This window comes from Zea mays, chromosome 1 (assembly GCF_902167145.1).
Source record: "Zea mays cultivar B73 chromosome 1, Zm-B73-REFERENCE-NAM-5.0, whole genome shotgun sequence".
Classification (NCBI taxonomy): Eukaryota; Viridiplantae; Streptophyta; class Magnoliopsida; order Poales; family Poaceae; genus Zea; species Zea mays.
This window is the reverse complement of record NC_050096.1, coordinates 54,047,112-54,067,750: the sequence shown is the minus strand read 5'-3', so window position 1 is coordinate 54,067,750 and position 20,639 is coordinate 54,047,112.

Below are 20,639 nucleotides of genomic sequence, written 5' to 3'. Positions count from 1 at the left end.
TCTAGGAGGGGCAAATCCCATTTGATCTACTTATAACCTATTATATGCTTCATGGTACACTCGAAGACTCCTTTTATGATTACCCAGTTATGACATAGCGTTTGAACATCCTAAAACGTATAACTACACATAGTGAGAAACAATGACGATCTTAGGTCTAAGGATCTAGTAGGTGTACTACTAAAAAACAACTGATGTCACATACAGAATAACAATCTCAACAATGTTTCAGGGTGGGTTAATCCAACACCATGTATAATTTATGAAAAACATAAAAACTATGCATAGTTTATGCAAAAAAGCATAGACGTAAAGATATCTGACTAAGAGCAATATGTTTCCAAGGCTCTAGGAGATTAGATACATTACACAATACATGATTCATGGAATTGAAGTGTTTAGCATTTCAGTAACACAGTTAATCATTAGCTAGTTAGCTCCACGATATGTAATTTATAGGTTTGCTTAATCTTCTTATCTGTATGAAGCAACCTCAGGTTGATGTTGTTGGGGACTTGTTCTCAAATGCTATGAATTAAGAACAAGGCAACACAGAAAGAAGTTAATGGTTAATGCCCTTCGTCTCTCGAAGCATTTTTTCCCTTAGGATATAACGATCTTCGGACGAAGGTCATGAAGGACATACCTTCATCATCACAGTTTACATTGATAAAAGGAGAAACATATGAAACATGAGAGAATAACATGAATAATCACATAACATTATTTACATATTGTCGGGGACCATAATTAGGGGTACCCTCAAGGCTCCTAATTCCCAGCTGGTAACCCCCATCAGCATAAAGCTGCAAAGGCCTGATGGGTGCGATTAAGTCAGGGATCAGTCCATTCGAGGGACTCGATCACGCCTCGCCCGAGCCTAGCCTCGGACAAGGGCAGCCGACCCCGGAGGATCTCCGTCTCGCTCGAGGCCCCCCTCCAGCGGCGAACATATTTCCGGCTCGCCCGAGGCCCTGTCTTCGCCAAGAAGCAACCCTGACCAAATCGCCGCACCGACCGACCAAATCGCAGGAGCATTTAATGCAAAGGTGGCCTGACACCTTTATCCTGACGCGCGCCCTTCAGCCGACAGAGCCGAAGTGACCGCCGTCACTTCGCCGCTCCACTGACCGGCCTGACAAAAAGACAGCGCCACCTGCGCCGCTCTGACTGCGGTGCCACTTGACAGAGTGAGGCTGACAGGCAGTCAGGCCCGGCCGCAGGCACCATAGGAAGCTCCGCTCCGCCCGACCTAGGGCTCGGACTCGGGCTAAGCCTCGGAAGACGGCGAACTCCGCTTCGCCCGACCCAGGGCTCGGACTCGGGCTAAGTCCCAGAAGACGATGAACTCCGCTCCGCCCGACCCAGGGCTCGGACTCGGGTTAAGTCCCGGAAGACGACGAACTCCGCTCCGCCCGACCCAGGGCTCGGACTCGGGCTAAGCCCCGGAAGACGACGAACTCCGCTCCGCCCGACCCAGGGCTCGGACTCGGGCTAAGTCCCGGAAGACGACGAACTCCGCTCCGCCCGACCCAGGGCTCGGACTCGGGCTAAGTCCCGGAAGACGACGAACTCCGCTCCGCCCGACCTAGGGCTCGGACTTGGGCTCAGCCCCAGAAGACGACGAACTCCGCTCCACCCGACCCCAGGGCTCGGACTCCACCCTGGCCTCAGCCGACGGTCTCCGCCTCGCCCGAACCAGGGGCTCAGACTCGACCTCAGCCACGGAAGACAGACTCGACCTCGGCTTCGGAGGAGCTTCCACATCGCCCAACCTAGAGCGCAGACCAACCACGTCAACAGGAGGCGCCATCATCACCCTACCCCGAGCTGACTCGGGCCACGGGGAACAAGACCGGTGTCCCATCTGGCTTGCTCCGTCAGATAGGCAATGATGGCGCCCCGCATACTCTGTGACGACGGCGGCTCTCAGCCCCCTTACGGAAGCAAGAGGACGTCAGCAAGGACTCAACAGCTCCGACAGCTGTCCCTCCGCCAGGCTCCAACACTCCTCCGACGGCCACGACATCACACCAGCTGGGTGCCAAAATCTCTCCGGCTGCCACAACGGCATGTACTTAGGGCGCTAGCTCTCCTCCGCTAGACGCGTAGCACTCTGCTACACCCCCCATTGTACACCTGGATCCTCTCCTTACGCCTATAAAAGGAAGGACCAGGGCCCTCTTAGAGAGGGTTGGCCGCGCGGGGACGAGGACGAGACAGGCGCTCGCTTGAAGCCGCTCGCTCCCTCTCCCGCGTGGACGCTTGTAACCCCCTACTGCAAGCGCACCCGACCTGGGCGCGGGACGAACACGGAGGCCGCAGGATTTCCACCTCTCTCACGCCTGTCTCCGGCCACCTCACTTCCCCCCTTTGCGCTCGGCCTCGCGTCGACCCATCTGGGCTGGGGCACGCGGCGACATTCACTCGTCGGCTTAGGGACCCCCCGTCTCGAAACGCCGACAGTTGGCGCGCCAGGTAGGGGCCTGCTGCGTGTTGACGAACAGCTTCCCGTCAAGCTCCAGATGGGTAGTCTCCAGCAACCTCTCCAACCCGGGACGGTGCTCCGTTTCGGGAGTCTTGAGTTCATGTCCCTCGACGGCAGCTACGACATGATACTCATTCCACCGCCGGGCGACAGCGACAATGGCGGCCGACAGCCCGCTCGCCGGCGGCGGAATCGACGACGTCTTCCCCGCGTGGTGGAAGAACAACCTTCGAGCTCACCCCACCCTCTTCCCCGCCGACGGAGGGGGAGGCGGGGCAACCAAGGCCAAGCAGGAGGCAGCGCCTCGTCGGCTGTCGAGCGAGTCGATAGCGCCAGCACCCCAACGGGGGGCGCGCCGGGCATCGACCTCGCGCTTGAGACGAAGACGAGCGCTGTCTCCCCGCAACGCGCTGATTCCAGGCAAACGGACGACGCCAGCGCGCTCGCGAAAGGCTTGCTGGACGTCGCCCTCGTACCTGAGACGACGGTGCAGTCAGTCCCTGACGTGACTTCATCACCGCGCGTCGACCAAGGGGTACCGACCGATTCCCATCCCACGTCTTTCGGATTCAGCCTCGACCCGCCTAGCGGCTTTGCTTTGGCGGGCGCGCTCGTAGAGGCGAGTCCAAGCCCTCCGGGGTTTCGTATGCGGTCACCTTGGGATCGGCTGACAGACGTCTCGACCTACGGGCCCTCTGGGTCCGAGGAAGACGACGAGCCCAGCTTCTGTTGGGATTTCTCTGGACTTGGCAACCCCAGTGCCATGCGGGACTTCATGACCGCATGCGACTACTGCCTTTCCGACTGTTCCGACGGTAGCCGTAGCCTCGGCGACGAGGACTGTGGCCCAAGCCGCGAATGTTTCCACGTTGATCTAGGGGGTCCCTCCGAAGGCAACCATCTCGGCATGCCGGAGGACGGTGATCTCCCTAGGCCGGTGCCTCGCGTTGACATCTCACGGGAGCTAGCTGTGGTCCCCGTTCAGGCGGGGGGCCATGACCCACAGCTCGAGCAAATCCGCGGGGTGCAGGCCAGGCTCGACGAGGGAGCAGGAGCGCTTGAGCCGATCCGCCGGGACGTCGGGCAGGCATGGGCGGGCCAACCTATGGCCGGAGAAATACGTCATCTACCCCAGGGCTTCCAGCACTGCATCGCCGACGATGTCAGGGTCAGGCCGCCGCCCGCATCCAGTGGGGTCGGCCAGAACCTGGCTGCAGCAGCAATGCTCCTCCGCGCGATGCCGGAGCCATCAACCACCGAGGGGCGGCGAATCCAGGGAGAGCTCAAGAATCTCCTGGAAGGTGCCGCGGTCCGGCGGGCCGAGAGCTCCGCCTCCCGAAGGCAGGGGTACCCCTCGGAACATCATGCCGCGACTTCCCGACTCATGCGGGAAGCCTCGGTCTACACCGGGCGCACGCGCAACACAGCGCCTGCGGCCCCGGGTCGCCTCGGCAACGAGCACCATCACCGCGACCGTCGAGCCCACCTCGATGAGAGGGTGCGCCGAGGCTACCACCCCAGGCGTGGGGGACGCTACGACAGCGGGGAGGATTGGAGTCCCTCGCCCGAACCACCCGGTCCGCAGGCCTTCAGCTGGGCCATACGACGGGCGCCGTTCCCGACCCGGTTCCGACCCCCGACTACTATCACGAAGTACTCGGGGGAGACGAGACCGGAACTGTGGCTCGTGGACTACCGTCTGGCCTGCCAACTGGGTGGAACGGACGATGACAACCTCATTATCCGCAACCTCCCCCTGTTCCTCTCTGACACCGCTCGTGCCTGGTTGGAGCACCTGCCTCCGGGGCAGATCTCCAACTGGGACGACCTGGTCCAAGCTTTCGCCGGAAATTTCCAGGGCACGTACGTGCGCCCTGGGAATTCCTGGGACCTTCGAAGCTGCCGACAGCAGCCGGGAGAGTCTCTCCGAGACTACATCCGGCGATTCTCAAAGCAGCGCACCGAGCTGCCCAACATCACCGACTCGGATGTCATCGGCGCGTTCCTCGCCGGCACCACTTGCCGCGACCTGGTGAGCAAGCTGGGTCGCAAGACCCCCACCAGGGCGAGCGAGCTGATGGACATCGCCACCAAGTTCGCCTCCGTCCAGGAGACGGTCGAGGCTATCTTCCGGAAGGACAAGCAGCCCCAGGGCCGCCCTTCGGAAGATGCCCCCAAGGCGCCAACTCAGCGCGGCGCCAAGAAGAAGGGCAAGAAGAAGTCGCAAGCGAAACGCGACGCCGCCGACGCAGACCTTGTCGCCGCCGCCGAGTACAAGAACCCTCAGAAACCCCTCGGAGGTGCCAACCTCTTCGACAAGATGCTCAAGGAGCCGTGCCCCTACCACCAGGGGCCCGTCAAGCACACCCTTGAGGAATGCGTCATGCTTCGGCGCCACTTCCACAGGGCCGGGCCACCCGCGGAGGGTGGCAGGGCCCACGACGACGACAAGAAGGAAGATCACCAGGCAGGAGAGTTCCCCGAGGTCCGCGACTGCTTCATGATCTACGGTGGGCAAGCGGCGAACGCCTCGGCTCGGCACCGCAAGCAAGAGCGTCGGGAGGTTTGTTCGGTGAAGGTGGCGGCACCAGTCTACCTAGACTGGTCCGACAAGCCCATCACCTTCGACCAAGCCGACCACCCCGACCACGTGCCGAGCCCGGGGAAATACCCACTCGTCATCGACCCCGTCATCGGCGACGTCAGGCTCACCAAGGTCCTCATGGACGGAGGCAGCAGCCTCAACATCATCTACGCCGAGACCCTCGGGCTCCTGCATGTCGATCTGTCCTCGGTCCGGGCAGGCGCTGCGCCTTTCCATGGGATCATCCCCAGGAAGCGCGTCCAGCCCCTCGGACAACTCGACCTTCCCGTCTGCTTCGAAACACCCTCCAACTTCCGAAGGGAGACCCTGACGTTCGAGGTGGTCGGGTTCCGAGGAACCTACCACGCGGTACTGGGGAGGCCATGCTATGCGAAGTTCATGGCCGTCCCCAACTACACCTACCTGAAGCTCAAGATGCCGGGCCCCAACGGGGTCATCACCGTCGGCCCCACATACAAACACGCGTTCGAATGCGACGTGGAGTGCGTGGAGTACGCCGAGGCCCTCATTGCCGACCTGGAGAGCCTCTCTAAGGAGGTGCCAGACGTGAAGCGTCATGCCGGCAACTTTGAGCCAGCGGAGACGGTTAAGTCCGTCCCCCTCGACCTCAGCGGCGATGCCTCCAAGCAGATCCGGATCGGCTCCGAGCTCGGTCCCAAATAGGAAGCAGTGCTCGTCGACTTTCTCTGCGCGAACGCCGACGTCTTCGCGTGGAGTCCCTCGGACATGCCCGGCATACCGAGGGATGTCGCCGAGCACTCGCTGGACATCCGAGCCGGAGCCCGACCCGTCAAGCAGCCTCTACGCCGATTCGACAAGGAGAAGCACAGAGCCATAGGCGAGGAGATCCACAAGCTAATGGCGGCAGGGTTCATCAAAGAGGTATTCCATCCCGAATGGCTTGCCAACCCTGTGCTTGTGAGAAAGAAAGGGGGGAAATGGCGGATGTGTGTAGACTACACTGGTCTCAACAAAGCATGTCCGAAGGTTCCCTACCCTCTGCCTCGCATCGATCAAATCGTGGATTCCACTGCTGGGTGCGAAACCCTGTCTTTCCTCGATGCCTACTCAGGGTATCACCAAATCAGGATGAAAGAGTCCGACCAGCTCGCGACTTCTTTCATCACACCCTTCGACATGTACTGCTATGTCACCATGTCGTTCGGCTTGAGGAATGCGGGCGCGACGTACCAGCGGTGCATGAATCATGTGTTCGGCGAACACATTGGCCGGACGGTCGAGGCCTACGTCGATGACATCGTAGTCAAGATGAGGAAAGCCTCCGACCTCCTTTCCGACCTTGAAGTGACATTCCAATGTCTCAAGGCGAAAGGCGTCAAGCTCAATCCCGAAAAGTGTGTCTTCGGGGTGCCCCGAGGCATGCTCTTGGGTTTCATCGTCTCCGAGCGGGGCATCGATGCCAACCCGGAGAAGATCGCAGCCATCACCAGCATGGGGCCCATCAAGGACTTGAAAGGCGTATAGAGGGTCATGGGATGTCTCGCGGCCTTGAGCCGCTTCATCTCACGCCTCGGCGAAAGAGGTCTACCTCTGTACCGCCTCTTAAGGAAGGCCGAGTGCTTCACATGGACCCCTGAGGCCGAGGAAGCCCTCGGGAACCTGAAGGCGCTCCTCACGAAGGCGCCTATCTTGGTGCCCCTAGCTGCCGGAGAAGCCCTCTTGGTCTACGTCGCCGGGACCACTCAGGTGGTTAGCACCGCGATTGTGGTCGAGAGGCAATAAGAGGGGCATGCATTGCCCATTCAGAGGCCAGTCTACTTCGTCAGCGAGGTACTGTCCGAAACCAAGATCCGCTACCCACAAGTTCAGAAGCTGCTGTACGCGGTGATCCTGACACGGCGGAAGTTGCGACACTACTTCGAGTCTCATCCGGTAACTGTGGTGTCATCCTTCCCCCTGGGGGAGATCATCCAGTGCCGGGAAGCCTCGGGTAGGATTGCAAAGTGGGCGGTGGAAATCATGGGTGAGACGATCTCGTTCGCCTCTCGGAAGGCCATCAAGTCCCAGGTCCTGGCAGACTTCGTGGCCGAATGGGTCGACACCCAGCTACCGACAGCTCTGATCCAACCGGAGCTCTGGACCATGTTCTTCAACGGGTCGCTGTTGAAGACAGGAGCCGGCGCAGGCCTACTCTTCGTCTCGCCCCTCGGGAAGCACCTACGCTACGTGCTACGCCTCCATTTCCCGGCATCCAACAATGTGGCTGAGTACGAGGCTCTGGTTAACGGATTGCAGATCGCCATCGAGCTAAGGGTCCGACGCCTCGACGCTCGCGGTGACTCGCAGCTCGTCATCGACCACGTCATGAAGAACTCCCACTACTGCGACCCGAAGATGGAGGCCTACTGCGATGAGGTTCGGCGCCTGGAAGGCAAGTTCTACGGGCTCGAGCTCAACCACATCGCTCGACGCTACAACGAGACTACGGACGAGCTGGCTAAAATAGCCTCGGGGCGAACAACGGTTCCCCCGAACGTCTTCTCCCGAGATCTGCATCAGCCCTCCGTCAAGATCGACGGCACGCCCGAGCCTGAGGCACCCTCGGCCCAGCCCGAGGTACCCTCAGCACAGTCCGAGGCGCCCTCGGCTCGGCCCGAGGCACCCTCGGTCCAGCTCGAGGTACCCTCAGCACAGTCCGAGGCACCCTCGGCTCGGCCCAAGGCACCCTCGGCCCCCGAGGGCGAGACGCTGCACGTCGGGGGGAGCGAAGTGGGGTCACGCCTGATCAAAACTGGCAGACCCCGTACCTGCAATATCTCCACCGAGGAGAGCTACCCTCCGACCGAGCCGAAGCTCGGCGGGTGGCGCGGCGCGCCAAGTCGTTCGTCTTGCTGGGAGATGAGAAGGAGCTCTACCACCGCAGCACCTCAGGCATCCTCCAGCGATGCATCTCCATCGCCGAAGGTCAGGAACTCCTGCGAGAGATACACTCGGGGGCTTGCGGCCATCACGCAGCGCCTCGAGCCCTTGTCAGGAATGCTTTCCGACAAGGTTTCTACTGGCCGACGGCGGTGGCCGACGCCACTAGAATTGTCCGCACCTGCGAAGGGTGTCAGTTCTACGCAAGGCAGGCCCACCTGCCCGCTCAGGCTCTACAGACGATACCCATCACCTGGCCTTTTGCTGTGTGGGGTCTGGACCTCGTCGGCCCCTTGCAGAAGGCACCCGGGGGCTACACGCACCTGTTGGTCGCCATCGACAAATTCTCCAAGTGGATCGAGGTCCGACCCCTAAACAGCATCAGGTCCGAGTAGGTGGTGGCGTTCTTCACCAACATCATCCATCGCTTCGGGGTCCCGAACTCCATCATCACCGACAACGGCACCTAGTTCACCGGCAGAAAGTTCCTGGACTTTTGCGAGGATCACCACATCCGGGTGGACTGGGCCGCCGTGGCTCACCCCATGTCAAATGGGCAAGTAGAGCGTGCCAACGGCATGATTCTGCAAGGACTCAAGCCTCGGATCTACAACGACCTCAACAAGTTCGGCAAGCGATGGATGAAGGCACTCCCCTCGGTGGTCTGGAGCCTGAGGACAACGCCGAGTCGAGCCACGGGCTTCACGCCGTTCTTTTTGGTCTATGGGGCCGAGGCCATCTTGCCCACAGACTTAGAATACGGTTCCCCAAGGACGAGGGCCTACACCGACCAAAGCAACCAAGCTAGTCGAGATGACTCGTTGGACCAGCTGGAGGAGGCTCGGGACAAGGCCTTACAACACTCGGCGCGGTACCAGCAGTCCCTGCGACGCTACCACGCCCGAGGGGTCCGGTCCCGAGACCTCCAGGTGGGAGACCTGGTGCTTCGGCTGCGACAAGACGCCCGAGGGCGGCACAAGCTCACGCCCCCCTGGGAGGGGCCGTTCGTCATCGCCAAAGTTCTGAAGCCCAGAACATACAAGCTGGCCAACAGTCAAGGCGAGGTCTACGGCAACGCCTAGAACATCCAACAGCTACGTCGCTTCTACCCTTAAGATGTTTTCAAGTTGTTCATATACCTCGCTCCCACGCAAAGTTTAGTCATCAAGGAAGGGTCGGCCTCGCCTCGGCAAAGCCCGACCCTCCCTCGGGGGCTAAAAGGGGGAACCCCCTCTGCGTCGAATTTTTTCCTCGAAAAAAGATCCTTTCTGCCAGAATGTCTTTCGTGCTTTTTGACTACTTCGAAAGCGGATCCTGAAAACGACGGAGTACACGTAAGTAGCCAAGGCTGACCGAGCCGAGGGACTCCTACGCCTCCGGGATACGGATACCTCACTCATCACCTTCTGCGGTAAGTAACTCACGTTCGGATAAGTGATTCCGCGGACCGAACAAGTCTTCACGTTCGGAAGCTCTTCTGCCGGAGCGATTCTTTGAGCCTTCTCAACTGCGTCGGTGACAGAACCCCATGGACGGGTAAGAGTGCGTGTAAGCGGCAAGGCCGACCGTGCCGAGGGACTCCCACGCCTACGGGATACGGATACCTCACTCATCACCTTCCGTGAGAAGCAACTCTCGCTCGCACAAACAATTCTGTTACCGACAAAAAAGTCCAGATACTCGAAACAAGAGGAAAAGAGACGCGACTTTACAACACGGCGAGGGTGTGTTTTGGCCTCGGCGGCCGCAGAAAACACACGCTACAAGATAATCCGATCCTGCAGGCTCAGATCCTGACGGCTAAAGGGAGCAGGAGCGCCCCCGGCGTCGACAACACCTTCGGCGAGGCCCGACCTAGCCTCGGACGGCGACGCGGTCCAAGGGTCTCTGCTCTGAAGGACAACGTCATCACCAAGCCCGGGCCATCGCCGCCAGGGTCTTCTCCAAGAATCCGGCCCGAGCAGGCGGCTTGGCCGGCCACCCCGGGGCCTCGGCCAGCTGTCCTTCAAGGACATCAGCCCGGCCCGAGGCCTCGGCAGGTCAATTCCGGCGTCGGTCCTGCTAACAGACGACCCGGCCAGGCTCCGGCCGACCAGGTCTTCTTTTCAAGCCAACTCCGCCGCTGTTCACGCTGGCACCGCTACCCCTGGCCTCGGCTCATCGAAGAGCGGCCGAGGGGTTCCTTTAACTTAGCAAGAGAAGCCTCGGGCAACAAGGCTGACCGAGCCGAGGGACTCCTACGCCTCCAGGATACGGATACCTCACTCGTCACCTTTACACGAGGCGACTCACGCTTGGTGAAGCGGTTCAGACAACCAACAGGTACGAGCAACCCCACTCGACGGGGGGGGGGGGCTGCGGAGCAACGGAAGACCGACGAACGGCGCGCCGTCGCCCGCTCTGGCAGCGGCGACGACGACGACTTCTGCTCCGGGGGGCCGAACAGCGGCAGCGATGACCTCAGGGCGGATGCCGCTGCCAGGAGGCCCCCGCCCGTGCCCAAACTCGTGAGGCAAGGACGGGCAGAAGGCCGTAGAGTTGGAGGTCGATCCGTGGGCGGCCCTGGCTGTCTCGTCGGCGGAAGAACCTCTTTCAGCTACCGTGGCGGAAGCCGGCGTCGAGAGCGGCTCCGAAGCCACTCGGGTCCGAGAGCCAGGCACGCGGCAGCTGCCGGCGCCACGGACGACAACCGCCCTTCCCCCCGATCACTGAGGGAAGGAGCGGGCCACCACCCACGCAAAGGCCGACCCCAACTCGGCACACTCCCCTCCCCAGCCCTGGTGATGAAAATCCTTGAGGATGAGGGAGGGGCAGAGGCCGTAGCCCGGTTCGCTTTCCCCCGCCATCGAACTGGAGGTCACCATCTTGGGTGACCGCCGACGGAGGGGTGCAACCGGGCTGCATGATGAAAATCCTTGAAGCCGAACGATGGCTGAGAGGTACCAACTCTCGCGGAGTTGCGTTCCCCCAACGACAAGGCGGAAAGACCGCGGGTATCCCCCATCCGGGGGCTTGGAAGGTGGAAAGACACGATGCATAAGGAAGCGCGAAGACATGGTCGCCTTCTAAGGGGGTCACCCCCCTTTTAAAGGCGACTCTCCTTACTTGCGTCCCCGGTCGTCGCGGGCTGCGTCTTCTCCAACACGCTCCAAGGCCCTCCTCCTACGGCGCGGGGGTTGGGTCCCACACGTCATGCAAGCCGGCTCAAAGCAGAAGAAGCCAAACCGCCGTGCGCGATGCGTGCAACCGCCCAGCGGTTACAAGCGGCTCTCCACTTTTGCCCAGACCAGCGGGCGAAAGGGCGGGCAGCCATGCAGGCGGCATGCAACCGCGCCAAGTGGGCGCACTTCTCCGACTCCCAACACGCCCAACATGGAGGCCCAGGCCCACGCGTCATGCAACCGGCGCGCCGAATGCTTCGTGCATGCAACTGCACCGCCACTTGCACCACCACCGCGCCTCCTCGACTGCGGAACCAATACCGCGACTCGAGGCGACCCAGAACACGACCCAGCGGCGCCAGCCTGGCGCGACGGTCAATGCGACCAAAAATGGGCCGGTAGTAATGGCGGTGGCAGGCGGGCAGGAGCAGCGGTCACGTCGTCAGCCAAGCCTACGTCCCATCCAGGAGCGACGAGAGAACCCTCTCTCGCGGCGTGAAGACGACGCGCCCGTGTTCCGTTTCGAACGGCCCGCGCACGCGCAACGGCCGCCCCGCGAACCACTCGCCCCATCGCATTAACTCCGCGGCGGGACAGGCGGCGCCTCTGGCAGGAGAAGCGAGCGACGCTTCGCCTTCGCCATAACAACCGCGTCAAAAAAGGTATGCCGCGTCGTTCGATTTCGTATCCTTTTCCTTTTTTCCTCTTTCTCTCTCTTGCAACAGGGACCGGGAAAGGGGGATACCACAAAAAGGATCCTTCCCCGTGAAGGAACCAGGCTCCGAGCCTCCCTACTGATCAGAGGTTCGAAGGCTGGCCCCTCGGAAGGGTTCAACAGCCGCCTCAGAGCGCGTGGGCTCCACACCCACTACTGGTCAGAGGTTCGAAGGCCGGCCCTCGGAAGGGTTCAACGGCCGCCTTAGGCTACTCGGGCTCCGCGCCCACTACTGATCAGGGGTTCGAAGGCTGGCCCCCGAAGGGTTCACAGCCGCCTCAGACATAGAGCGAGGGATGACCATGGGTACGTTCGATACATAACCAAGGCTCGGGCTGCGCTCCCGAGGTACCCTAGGACATTTCCGAGACCAGCGGGAACGATCTTGTAACGGAATCCCATCAGAGGGAGGCATCGAGCCCTCAGACCCCGTTGCCAGGGGACCGGGTCCGGCAGATCACCCGCAAGTACTTTTGGGCGCGCCTCCGGGCCTCTAGCCGACCCATAACGAACGGGGCACGGACGTCCACTCGAATTACCCGCCTGCAGCTCACCGGAGACACCATGTTCGGCGCCCACCGAGGGCAACATGGCGCTTTCCCCCCTCCTACTTGCGGAAAGGCGACGCAGGGGCGTATGTAAAAAAGTCAAGTCTGTCCCTGATCGCCCTCTCGCCCTGTGCAGAGGCTCGGGGGCTGCTCTCGCAAACCCGGCTCCGGCCGAACCGTTGACAGCGTCAACATACCAGCCCGAGAACTTGGGACCCGACCGTACACCCGGGCTACGGCCAGCTCGCATGAGGGAACGACCAGACCAGCCGAAGCATTACGCGAGGCATTAAGACCTCGGAGGAGTCAAACCACTCCTCCGAGGCCTCGGGGGCTACACCCGGCGGGTGCGCTCGCGCGCACCCACCGGAACAAAACGCAACCGAGAAAGGCTGGTCCCCTTGCAAAAAAGTGCGACGAAAGCCTCCAAGCGAGTGCTAACACTCCCTTCGAGGCTCGGGGGCTACTGTCGGGGACCATAATTAGGGGTACCCTCAAGGCTCCTAATTCTCAGCTGGTAACCCCCATCAGCATAAAGTTGCAAAGGCCTGATGGGTGCGATTAAGTCAGGGATCAGTCCATTCGAGGGACTCGATCACACCTCGCCCGACCTAGGGCTCGGACTCGGGCTAAGCCTCGGAAGACGGCGAACTCCGCTCCGCCCGACCCAGGGCTCGGACTCGGGCTAAGTCCCAGAAGACGACGAACTCCGCTCCGCCCGACCCAGGGCTCGGACTCGGGTTAAGTCCCGGAAGACGACGAACTCCGCTCCGCCCGACCCAGGGCTTGGACTCGGGCTAAGCCCTGGAAGACGGCGAACTCCGCTCCGCCCGACCCAGGGCTCGGACTCGGGCTAAGTCCCGGAAGACGACGAACTCCGCTCCGCCCGACCCAGGGCTCGGACTCGGGCTAAGTCCCGGAAGACGACGAACTCCGCTCCGCCCGACCTAGGGCTCGAACTTGGGCTCAGCCCCAGAAGACGACGAACTCCGCTCCACCCGACCCCAGGGCTCGGACTCCACCCTGGCCTCAGCCGACGGTCTCCGCCTCGCCCGAACCAGGGGCTCAGACTCGACCTCAGCCACGGAAGACAGACTCGACCTCGGCTTCGGAGGAGCTTCCACATCGCCCAACCTAGAGCGCAGACCAACCACGTCAACAGGAGGCGCCATCATCACCCTACCCCGAGCTGACTCGGGCCACGGGGAACAAGACCGGTGTCCCATCTGGCTTGCTCCGTCAGATAGGCAATGATGGCGCCCCGCATACTCTGTGACGACGGCGGCTCTCAGCCCCCTTACGGAAGCAAGAGGACGTCAGCAAGGACTCAACAGCTCCGACAGCTGTCCCTCCGCCAGGCTCCAGCACTCCTCCGACGGCCACGACATCACACCAGCTGGGTGCCAAAATCTCTCCGGCTGCCACAATGACATGTACTTAGGGCGCTAGCTCTCCTCCGCTAGACACGTAGCACTCTGCTACACCCCCCATTGTACACCTGGATCCTCTCCTTACGCCTATAAAAGGAAGGACCAGGGCCCTCTTAGAGAGGGTTGGCCGCGCGGGGACGAGGACGAGACAGGCGCTCGCTTGAAGCCGCTCGCTCCCTCTCCCGCGTGGACCCTTGTAACCCCCTACTGCAAGCGCACCCGACCTGGGCGCGGGACGAACACAGAGGCCGCGGGATTTCCACCTCTCTCACGCCTGTCTCCGGCCACCTCACTTCCCCCCTTTGCGCTCGGCCTCGCGTCGACCCATCTGGGCTGGGGCACGCGGCGACATTCACTCGTCGGCTTAGGGACCCCCCCGTCTCGAAACGCCGACACATATCTTTATTATATAATCATGGAGGAATAAGAACAATATTGAATTACATTTGTACCTTCGGCTCGATAGAAGGTTTGAATACAAGCGTGACACACGAGCGAGTATAAGTCAGCGTGAACAGTACGAAGGTACTGTTCATCTATTTATAGGCACAGGACGCAGCCTGTGTAAAATTACATTCATGCCCTTCATATTTAGTATTAACTTAAGAACAATTTGTCGAGGACTAAATAGTCTTTTCCTCCTTAAGTCGGTTCCTTTTTCTGCTATTGAGCCGAAGCTTCCTTGCGCACGGCTTTAGCACTGGTTCAACCTTCGTTCTGACCCCCGCTTTCCATATTGTATACAGCTTCATCCCATGTCCGAAGGTTTATGCACATAAATTATGCTTTGGGAAACATTGTTAGTTATGTTTTTGAGGACCTTCGGAAGACGAAGGCCCCCAACAGTTGTTCATTACATTCTTAATGTTAATGAGCTTTCTCATCCTTCTTCATTACATTCATTATTTTTTGGCCTACCATAGAACATAAAAATAGTATCACTATTTAGCGCTAAAGCTACAACATTAGCGGAGCTAAACTAGGCTATACGATTATAGCTGAAATAGCATAATGTCATCTAAAAGTCTACCTAGGCTATAGCCCGCTATTTAAAACCTTGTCGGGCCATATAAATCTGTGGACCTTTCGAATCAATTTAGAATCCAACAAAAGAACGAGCTGATTTTAAAAGTCGACTAGACGAAGGGTATGTTTGGTTCAACTTTTTGGACTAGATTCGCTGCCAAAAATCTAGAATTTCAACCAAACAGGCACAACAACAAAATAGATTATTGAAAATCTATAAATTTCTCTAGTTAAATTTAGAATCATCTCACACCCTAGATTTTTCAGGTTTGTGTCATCCATGTTACAAGATGTCATGTTCTTATAGCATCTATAGTTGACGGTTGTTTCAACTAAACAAATTTCAGTTTTTCACATTAGTTAGGTCACATCACCTTTCTCACAACTCATAGATATAATCAGATTTTCAGAAATCTACAGCTGAACCAAATATACCCTAAATTTTATGGGAAGCAGTTAGGGGTGGGTTCGGATAACTCAAAAAATTTGGGTTGAGTAATTTGGGTAATTTAAATTTGGGTTCTGAGAATCAGTATCCGAAATTACAATAGTTTTACAATACCCAAAAATACCTGGATTTCGGGTTTAGATATTCCTGAACTACCCAAACCGTTGCATCACCTTTATAAACACCCTATTAAATTAGTAAAAAACATAGTATGAATAATGATATATATATATATACTTAAAAAATGCAGGCAATCTGCAATCACAATTTCACAAGTCATACACACTTACACATAATTATAGATGCACAAATTGATAATTAACAATGATATAAGTAAATGTCACATGAAAGTTCGGGTATTTCAGGTATTTTGGGTATCCGATTGTGGTACTCGAATTACCCAAAATAAATTTTGGTTTTACAAGTTATCACCCGAAATTACCGAACAAAATTTTGAGTTTGGGTATTTCAGTTTGGGGTTCAAATATTACAGGTTCCAATTTTGGGTTTCCTATTTTTTTGTCCAGTCCGACCGGTTTGACAAGGTACATGTCAATAGCTTGAAAGGTAAGTCCACGTAGAACTCATGACACACTTAAAAAACTACTAGTCGGTTACCCGTGCGTTGCGACAGCTCACAACAATACCCACGTAAACTATCCACCAAAAAGATCTCAAGATTTTTTATTGATTGTCTCTACCCTCTGCATATTTTTTTATTTGACTAAGCGAGTCGACATCGTGCTAAAGTAAAGGCCATGTAGACAGGCGATGCCGAGCCATTGAATGGGTAACATAGGCAGCAAATCAGGGACCCCATCCCTCGCCTCCCCCACTTCCAAGGTTTCGTAGAACAGGAAGGGAAGGGAAGAGGCAGTCATACTTGTTCGTTGCCGGAGAAGGACACGACAAAGACATGTATATTTAGAGGCGACATATGTAGTATACCGCTAGATACATACAGGGAGAGAGCACGCAAGCGGAGAAAGAAGCCCAGCCAGAGCAGCTCCAAACCGAGAAACACCCGCACCAGGCGTCAGTCCGAAAAGGGCGAGAGAATGCGAGTGCCTTCTAGCCCTGGACCCGCCGAGGTGACACAACAACACCAACTCTGTAGCATATGCCAACTGCTGCCGTGCTACAGGCTTTGGTTGTCCAATATCTCAGATATGGACTCGTCATCGCCAAGATAACCTAAGCGTGACAGGCACTATCGTGTTCTCGACGGCGACACGCACGAAGAAAAGCCAGAAGCAAGACCGACTCGCCCGTACCCGCGTCGATGAGTGTCGGTCGGCTCACGGCTGCGACCGTGGGCACGAGCAGCAGGTTGGGGACGAAGAACATGGCGAAGACTGGAAAGACGAACGGGACATCCGACGACAGCGAAAATGATGGTGCGTGCATGCTGTGAAACACCCTCATGGACGTGCAATAGCCACTGGCAGGTCGGTGTCGGGGTTGGTGTCAGACGAATACAGGGAGGAGGCGCATGCTCCCATGCCCTCTACCGAGAATGCGTGGCGCGGAGGCGGAGGCATGAGGGGAGAGAGAAAAGAAGCAGGATGGCGAACGAGATGGCGACAACTGAGACGAGGACCATCATTATCATGCGGAGGTATAGATGGCGACAACTGAGCGAGGATGAGTCGGCTGAACTATAGGAAGATAGACTCAGTTAGTTCACTATTATTTTGGCACACGTTGTTATCGTATCCACATGTAATGCCCCACGGTCGAGTATATAAGGCCTAGGGGGCACCCCTTCAAGACGATCGGCATCATTCATTACTTAGCCATCCACCCCGTTCTCTACGTTTTCCAGCACTAGAGAACTCCTTTGTAACCCATCGCATAAAGCACTCCCGCCAGGACGTAGGGTGTTACACATCTCAAAGCGGCCCGAACCTATACATCATTGTCTACTCTTTCTCGTGCGCCCAGCACGAACCATCGAGCTACAGTCGGTAACACCGTCCTACTCCTAAAAGCACCTCGAGGGACAACCCTGGGTGCGCGGTCGGACCCGAAACACTGACACCTTGAGTCCTGTAGAAACATAGCTGGCGGTGCGACATGGACCCTACTGACGTTTCCTTGCTTCCGTAAGGAGCTGAGAGCCATCGACGTCATGGTCGCACGCGGGGAACCATCATTACCTGCTATCAAAGTAGTTTGATGTGACTCCGGTCTTGTTCCTTCGTAGCGAAGGGTGGCTAGCTAGCGGTAGGGCAATGATGTATCCCCTGTAGCGTAGTCGGTCCGAGGACAAGGTCGGGCGAGATGGAGACTTCTCCTGAGGCCGAGGTTGGGGTCGGGTGAGGATGTGACTCCTCCCGAGGCCGAGGCCCGAGGTCGGGCGAGACGGGGACCTTCCCCCGAGGCTGAGGCCTAGGGTCGGGCGAGGCGGAGACCTTCCCCGAGGCCAGGGGTTGGGCGAGGCGGAGCTCCCTGTTGCGCCCGAGGCTGAACTCGGGGGAGGTCGAGACCTGCTGTCGTCAGTTTTACCCTGGTGGTTGGCACATTAGCCGGAGTGGGGCGAACAGTGTTGTTTTCCTGTCAGAACGTCAGTGAAAGGGTGAAGTGATTGCGGTCACTTCGCCCTTGCCGACTGAGGCGCGCGTGTCAGGATAAGGTGTCAGGCGATCCCCGCATTGAATGTGCATGCGATACGGTCGGTTGGTAAGGCGATTTGGCCAAGGTCGCTGCACGACAAAGTTCGCCCGAGCTTAGCCTCGGGTGAGACGGGGGTGCGTCTGCCGACTGAGGGGACCCTCGGGCGAGGCGTGAATCCGTTCGGGACTACCGTCCTTGCCCGAGGCTGGGCTCAGATGAGGTCGCATCCCTTGGTAGACGAGGCCTTGACTTGAACCACGCTTTATCAGCTGTTTATGGTATGTCCTGAAGATGTTTTCCAGCCGTGTTTAGGAGCATTGGGGGTACCCCTAATTACGGTACCCGACAGTAGTCCCCGAGCCTCAAAGGGAGTGCGGGCACTTGCTTGGAGGTTCTGCCAGATTTTTGCAAGGGAACTGGCCCTTCTCGGTCGTATTTTTGTTCCGATGGGTGCGCGCGAGCGCACCCGTCGGGTGTAGCCCCCGAGGCCTCGGAGGAGTGGTTTGACTCCTCTGAGGTCTTAATTCTTTTGGTGATGTCTCGGTCGGCCTTGTTGTTCCCTCATGCAGCCTGGTTGTAGCCCGGGTGCACGGTCAGGCTCCGAGTTTTTATGCTGGTTTGTTGACGTGGTCAACAGTTTGGCCGTAGCCTGGTGCGAGAGTAGCCCCCGAGCCTCTGCACGGAGCGAGAGGACGATCAAGGACCGTCTCAACTTTTATTGTACGCCCCTTCGTCGCCTTTCCGCAAGGAGGAAGGGGGGAAAGCGCTGTGTTACCCTCGGAGGGCACCGAACATGGTGTTTCCAGTGAGTTGCTAGCAGGTGATCCGAGTGGACGCCCGAGCCCCGTTCGATAAGGGTCGGCTAGTGGCCCAGAGGCGCGCTCCAAAAGTACCTGCGAGTGATTTGCTGGACCCGGACCCATTCGATAGAGTCCGAGGGCTCGGTGCCTCCCTCCGGTGGGATTCCATTACAAATCGTTCCCGTGGGTCTCGGAAATGTCCTAGGGTACCTCGGGAGCATAGCCCGAGCCTCGGCCATGTAACGGACGTACCCAGGGTCATCCCTGACTCTGCATGCTCTGGGGCGGCTATCGAACCCTTCCGAGGGGCCAGCCTTCGAACCCCTGATCAGTAATGGGCTTGGAGCCCGAGTGCTCTGGGGCGGTTGCCGAACCCCGGAGGGCGCAACCTTCGAACCCCTGATCAGTAGGAGGACTCAGGGCCCGTTTCCTTCGCTGAGAAGGATCCTTTTCGGAATATCCCCTTTCCCGGTCCCTGTGGCAAGAGAGAGAGAGGAAAAGGAAAAGGATATGAATTTAAATAATGTGGCACCTTTTTGACGCGGCCACCATGACAGAGGTAAAACGGTGCCCGCTTCGCCTGCCGGAGGTGTCGCTTGCCCTGCCAAGGAGTTAATGCGACGGGACGGGCGATTCGCGGGGCGTCTGTTGCGCGTGCGCGAGCCGTTCGTGGAACAGAAAGACCGTTTCACCTTTGAGTTTGAATTTCGCGACGGGTTCGGGCGAAGCTTTGGGTGGATCTCGCCCGGGCCTTTATATACCCAGAAGAGGGGCCGGTGGTGGTTCTTTACCCTGCCATTTGCGCTTGCCTTCTGCTTTGGTTTCCGCAACCTAAGAGAATAGCCAGAGAAAAGGAAACCGCGCACCTCATCCCTTCCGCCTCCACCACCTCCGTTCGGCGATGGCTGACAAGGTGACCGTCGTTCCGCCGCGCGACCCGTGGCCTTTCTCCACTGTCGCTGTGGAGGATCTGGAGGCCCTTTGTTGCCGATGGTTTGCTCCGTCCCCTCTCCGGTGGGCCGCAGCTGGGGTGGATGGCCCCCGCGAGCGAGGCTGACCCGACTCCGCCACCGGGGTATGTGGTCAGTTTCATCCCCTTCCATGAGCAGGGGTTTGGAGTGCCAGCGAGCCGCTTCATGCGGGCGCTCCTGCACCACTACGGGGTGGAGCTGCATAACTTCAACCCCAACTCTATCGTGCAAGCGGCCATCTTCACGGCGGTTTGTGAGGGTTTTTTGGGGATTGACCCTCACTGGGACCTGTGGACCCATCTCTTCTCCGCGGAGTTCTTTGCCACGACGACGGAGGCGAAGAAGGTCCGTATGGCGGTGTGGGCCGGTAGCTGCACCCTCCAGCTGAGGCCGGGGCGCGCGCAGCAGTACATCCCTGCCTCCCTTGTGTCTTCGAACAAGGGGTGGCAGAACCGGTGGTTTTATCTTTGGAACGACGGCGGGATGCTTCCGCCGTTTTCTCAACGAGTGGTGACCGCCGCTGGCATTAACTGGCACTGGGGGGCCACGCGCGAGAACCAGGAGAAGCTCCAGCCTATTCTGTAGGCCTTGCAGAAGTTACGAGATGGGGGCCTTACCGCTGCGGGGGTCGCCGCCGCTATCCATCGTTGGAGGGTGCTCCCTTTGGCAGAGCGGCGGTTGCGGCTTGCGGAGATGAAGCCGGGGGTCGATTTGGAGGGCTCGCGGATGTCCTCGACCTCCCTCTCCGCCGACGACCTCCTCAAGCGGGTAGCAGGTACGGTAGGGAGGCAGGATGCTGGCGCCCTTAGCCAGCCCGCGATGCGTCCCGACCGTGGGTATGTGTCCCTGGTAAGTGCCCGATCCTCCTTCTGTTTTGCGCCGAGTTTTCTACGCCTTTGATTCTTATTGTTGGGATTTTTGTTCGTCCCTAAGGGTTGAGGATTTATAAAC